Source organism: Chinchilla lanigera, unplaced genomic scaffold (assembly GCF_000276665.1).
Source record: "Chinchilla lanigera isolate Chin_1 unplaced genomic scaffold, ChiLan1.0 scaffold00158, whole genome shotgun sequence".
Lineage (NCBI taxonomy): Eukaryota > Metazoa > Chordata > Mammalia > Rodentia > Chinchillidae > Chinchilla > Chinchilla lanigera.
The window spans coordinates 72,940-79,366 of record NW_004955559.1 but is presented as its reverse complement, the minus strand read 5'-3'; positions in this window follow the sequence as shown (position 1 = coordinate 79,366).

The window sequence follows — 6,427 nt, the reverse complement described above, 5'->3', positions numbered from 1 at the left end:
ATTCTGGTCCTAATTTGAAGCCCTTCAGGCTCCAATTATGGATTCCTACACCTATTACTTTGATAAAATGGTCACAGAGTATCAGGAGAAAATACATGGTTTCTGCATCAAAGGCCTGTTTGTCATTTCCTTCTATGTGGAGCTTTGCCTGTGCAAATATTATGATCCCATAGTACATGACAGGTCTTAGACCTCTAATGGGGCAAGAGACTGAGTTCATGGTGACTCTACCGTAACTGCAAATTAATTCACTGCCTGTCCACTCCCTCTCCGCGACACTGAACGTACTGTTTCCCCACTGTACCTCGTGGCTGTTTTTGTTTCATTTGAGATGCTCCTTATTGCCCAGGTCTGTTTGTGGCTCTGTTCTGTCCTTTGGTATATTTGGCACATCTTGGCTAATATCACTAGTTTTTCATAATAAGGTACTAGAAGAACAAGTCTGTCCACATTGCTTTCCTCTAAGTATCTTGGTTAATCATCCTTCGCACTTCTATGTACATTTTAGAAACAGCTTGCCAAGTTCTTTAGAAGTCCTTCTGGATTTTAAATGGGTGCTATTGAGCTTATAATTTCAAAGTTCATCCAGTTTTCTACAGATGATTGAGGTTTACCCTTCTGTATGGAAGAGTAGTACTGTATTTTCATAAATACCACATTTCCTACATCGATTCAGGTATTGGTAGACATGAAGCCCCCTTCTAAGACTTAGCTATTATAATTTGTACTGCTATAGATAGGAGTATGTCTGAGTCACTGTGATATGATGTTTTTATCTCTTTCAGGAAGACACCTACAAGTGGATGGAGGCACTTGAGACTATAATGTTAGGTGAGATATATCAAACACACAAGGTTATATATTGTTTCATTTTTCTTCTAAGAGAAGGCCAAAATGTAAATAATTTAGAGAGGAAAATAAAAGATGATAGGAAAGGGATAATAGGGAAGGGAACCAAGAGATGTGGGCCAGGGGGAAGGAGAGAATAGAAAAGGGATGAAAAAGGAATTAAGATGAGTGATGTCCATGGACCAACTCTGACGAGGAATGAAGCATTATGCCCTGCAGCATGTACCAATAAAATGAAGTAGAAAGAAAAAATGTGTGGTGGAAATTTGTGATGATATATAATGTTACATACACCCCCAAAATGAAGTCGGAGATTATTAGCATCTTTACAAGAACATAATCTTACGGGCACACACGACACATTGTATGTCTTACTTTTATCTTTTATACTATGTTATTGTTTCTCTTCTCATGGTATGACACATCTTACGACAGACATGTTATTGGTTCTTGATGAATTATGCATGGTGGACAAGAGATCTACTACTAAGCTACATCCCCCAATGCAGTTTTCAAATGTCTGCTCTTTTAAGTCTCACAACAGTCATGGGGAAAGACACCTGATTTTTGCGTCTAACAGCCCCGCTAAATTCTACTGTGAATTCGATAAGTATAAATTGATGATTTGGGCTTTCTGCATTCATAATCATATAAGACTAACAGTAGTGATGTTTCTCCTTCTGAACACTTCTATTAGTTTTTTGCCTTATTTGCTGACTAGGATATTCTGCATAATGCTGCGTTGAATTAATTATATCTGATTCATTTGTCTCATTGGAAATATTGGTGGTAAAGCTTCACATTTCTCTCTGTGAATGTCATGTCTTTGCTGGGTTTTAGTGATGTTGAGGCAGACCCCATCTGTTCTTAGTTTGCTGGATTTTGGGATAAATGTGAACAAGATTGTATTGACTACATTTTAACAGCTTGCTATTTTTTCCTCCTTGACTTTGGTAGTGTAGCAGTTTTCATTGTGGATGTTCTTCTTTTTATTTTAAAGAGAATAACAGAAAGAAAACAGTAGAAAAATGCAAACAACATAGCCAATATAGAACAAAGCAAAAACAATAAAAATGAGAAAGTTTTAGAACAAAATGTTAGGAATTAACAGTGCCCATTATAAATTGTTATCTTCAATGAAGTTACTCAGATTTATTCTGATGCTGAAAAATTCTGCAGGCCTCGTGCAAACTTCAGCTCCATGACTATGTATGAGCATTTCTCATATTGCTACATGCAAATTTCATTTAAGACATTTGGAAATCCATTTAGCTTTCCTGTTGTATTATAATTTTTCATTCTTAACTGTCCTTGTTGAATTTAGTGTATCTGGGGTAATGTGTCCTTATGGTAGAGTTGGAGAGTGCTTCCTCTTTATGATCAGTGTTTGCAAGTCTTGGAAAACTGTACTTTTTCTTTAACTTTCATGAGTGTCTAATTGAGCATTCTGGGAGAGTCACCTTGAGGGTCTGTATTTTCTGTGTGTTACCCAGAATCCTAGCAGAATCCTAGCTAGGATTCTTGATCTGGGTCCTGAAGTTGAGGTCAGAGTAGACAGAAGCAAAATAGAGCAGGCACATGTATAGACCAGTGCTTCTCAACTTTGAACAGTGGTGTCCTCTTTAGGGGAATTTAGGCAACAAAGAGGGAAGACTTTACTGCCTAAGTAATGCAGACCCCTCCTCCTCCAGATTCTACAACATTCTAGGAGGACACACAGAAGGAATGAAATGGCTGCAGAATGTTTGGTACAGACGTGCAGCTGGGATGGGTCCATGGGGCCTGGGGAGAATGACACGTGGGAGATGCTGTCCTAGAGCACTAGGCAGGAGCTGGAAACCCAATCCAGGATCACCCAACTGCTGTGGCCCCTACACCAAGCCTTTGTGAGAAGTATGAACACAGAACGCAATAGACAACTTAACACTGCATTCTGAGGCATTGGAATAGGTTGCTGAGGGACTGACAAACGCCCAGAGACAGCCTGTGAAAGGTAAGGTTTATTAAGACCATGAAAGGTGAGGACAAGAGTTAGTTGCAAGTTTCTATGGTTCACAAGTAGCAGGCATGTATTCAGTAGCATTTATCTTGGTGACTTTTCCCTTGTTGCTGAGACAGAATACCTGATGCCCAGAATTTAGGAAGGAAAGATGTATTAAGTCACAGTTTGTGGAGCTTTCAGTCTATACTCAGCTGGCTCTCAGGCAGAGTGGCACATGGCAGAGGGCAAGAGTTTATGGCAGTGGAAAATAGCAAAAGCAACCAGAGCAAAAGGGAGGAGCAAGAGCAAACCTCTTTCCCTCCCTTATATTATAAGCATCCTACCCATGCCAGGGTGGGTGCAGCACACAGCCCCATCATCCTGATAGGGCAGTAGAGACTCCATTTTCTCTTTTAAACTCCATGTAAGGAGAAGTCACCTAAATTCACTTAAGCTATAGTTGACCCCCACTTTTCAGATCTTCACTTGGTTAGTAATCAACCCATTTGAAGGAGAGCAGAGTTATGAAATTGGAACAGAACAAACAGGACAAATTAGGATGTGGGCTAAAAGTTAAACTCCCATGGTCATCTGGAACTTGGCTATCTGATCTTCTGGGAAAAGTACACATGGTGGTAATTGTGACATTCTTGTAAGATTCCTGTAAATGAGGTAATGGTTAGTATGGAAAACTGAAATGTACTTAAGCTGAAGGTCAGACCCAGATCAAGGTGGACATCTTCTTTGGCTCCTAGTTAGAGACTGTGCGTCAGCTGGCTCAAATAAAGCCTTGTTCATTCAGGCCTTTGTGGTTTTCTTGTGAGTGCCTCTCTGCAGGAACTCACTTGTTTCAATCCCAGTTTTGGAGCATAAATCAATCATAAACTCTAGAAGCCCGCCCTGTGACTACATGAGACTTTCAGGGGACATCTAGTCACAAACTGTGACAGCATTGCTCTGGAACATCATATTAGAGATGTATACTCAAAAGCCGCACCTACAGGCCAAATCCCATGGCTGGGATGCGTACTGATAACGCACAACCAGGCATATCCCACCTGGGCGAGCAGTAAACAATAGCTCCACTGGAACGGTCCTTTGTGGTGTGCATTCTGAGCGCAGGCACTACTGACAAGTCCCACAGAAAGCGTGCAGTGCCGCGGCCGGTGTGGACCCACTTAGGAAGATTCCTGAATGAGGCCAGCTCTGCAACAGCATCACTCAGTAAGTCCACTAGTGGTGTGTTCTTGGTCACAGTGTCCCCCATTTAACCTTCACCCAGAGACTCTGCTCTCTGCCTACCGCAGTCCCTTGACTTAGCCAGAGTATGGGAACACAAAAAGGACATTTCAAAAAGGGATGTGGTGCCCAGTGACCTAGTCTTGCACAGGGAGATACATACTGAGGAAAACTGCATGTTTACAAATAATCATGGAGGAAACACACAGTCGGGGGAAAGATGTCTGTCAAACACACTGGAAAGGATGTCTTTGGGGATAGAGAAAAGAGCAGATTATGGCAAGAGAAGGGAATAAATGAGCTACTGGTGAGGTTCTGAGTCAGGGAATGAACAAATGCATATAAATACAATAGAGGGAGCTGTGCTATGCTGCAGATCTGAGTTCTCAAAAGAAGGAGAGTTCACTCGGTGTTTTGCCCATGAAGACCAGAGAGAGAAGGAAAAGCTGCACAGACCACTGCACAGTAACACCCGCCAGAGACAATGAGAGCACAGCTGGACGGACAGTGAAGGCTGTGTGAGCCACATGGAGCACAGGAAGGAGTAGAAGGGTGTGGGGGAGTGTGAGGGGAGAGCAGCTCTCTGAGGCCTACAGGGAACTTGAATCCCAGGGACCTCAGCAGGGCAGAGGGAGCTATCAGGGAGGGGCCTGGGGCTGCCGGGATTCTCATCTTTGGGTCATGGCTTTACCAATCAGGTGAGAGTGCTTTGCCTCAATGTACATATAAATCCTGCTTTTGGCAAGGTGCAGCTCTGCTGGCTATGACCCTGTCAGCGCTTGGAGGTACAGCTCTGTACCCAAGGCTGTTGGTTGCTACTGCTGCTCATCAATGCCCACAGCCCCTCTGGTTATGGGAAATGCTGACCAATGCTGGTCAATGCCAGCCAGCTCCCCTGGCCACCAATCTCTGTCACCAGAATCCTGCCACCTATCCCTGTCATTGCTCTTGTTTGATTTCTGGTCTTACAGCTTTCCTGGGCTAGTAGACACAAACATTTATAGCTTTTTAAAAGCAAGCCCTGTGTCCACAGTTGTTGGGATAAGAATCCTGAGTGCATTTCCAGGATGGCCAGGGCAGGCTTTATGTGAAGACCTGTCCTGCAGCACCACAGGTTCAGTGCTCAAAAAGGAGCCCCCCAAATGAACGTCAGAATTGAAAGACCCGTGTCACTGAAATAGCTGCAGCAGACTTATGATTGGGCCTCTTGATTGCTTGAAATTATGGGCTATGTTTGGGCCAGACTAGATCGATATGATTGCTGTGAATTTAAGCCACCCAACTTGTCCAAATTGAGGCTCATTAGTAGCCCAAATTTGGGCTTGTTGATTTTTCCAAACTGGTCCACATTCAATTCTCTGATCTGAGAACACTGACTGGTCCCAAATCAGTTGTACTGGGAAGTTTGACATCAAGACTGACATGGTCAGAGTAGATACCTGCTGCACTGGTGCAGGGCATCAGGGGTCATTGCAGCTGTCCTGGTGGCAGTTCCAGGGTACACCACAGGGAGATGCTGCAGCTGGATTGACAGTTGCCATGTCTCTCGAAGAATGGCCAGGCCAAAACTGTCCAACATGCAGAAGGGCTAGCTGTGTCCTCAACTTATTGAGGACTGTGTACAATGGGCCAGAGCCCTTCCACAGAAGAGGAGGTTTCCTGGCCACTACTTCAGAGGTGGCAGCAGCATCTGGGGAGGTGAGAGTGGGAGAGTGGCACTGTGGGTGACAACCAACTGACACCTCATGTCAGGCTGGCCAGAGAGCAGCTATGAAGTAACCTTAAAGTTGACAGCAGGACATGGAGGCAGGCTGTCTATGTGCACCCAGGGCGACCAAGGAGAAGCAAAGGGAAACAAGGGAGAATGACAGGACAGCTGTTGGTCATGTCCTTCTCTCGGCATCAGGAGAGAAAGGGGAGAGTAGAGGTTTCTCCTTTCTTTGACTGCTCCATAGCTGGGCACCTGTATAAGCCCCGGCATGGCTACCCCAGGGAGTCTGGATGGAAGCCTGCTGCACTCTAGCACCCTGCCGCTGTGTCCTCTGCCCCCAGTGTGGGAAAGCCAGGCTGGACATGTGCCTGAGGATGCCCAAGCCCACCGGAGGCAAAGTCTGCAACTCCTGTGCCCCATGTGTACCACCCTGGCCTGAGGTCTCAGCCTCCTTCCCTGAGCTCTGCCTCACTCCTCACTCTCCCTGCCTCGGTTGCTTCTCCTCTCTGTTTGTCTTTGCTGAGCTCAGGCACACCCTGTGCGGGCATCTATGTGACTGCTGCTGCCTGTGTCTGTCTCTCTCTCCCTCTGCCGCCCTCAGTAGCTGGTTCCCCTACTCTGTCCTTGGCCCCCCATTTTGAAACGTG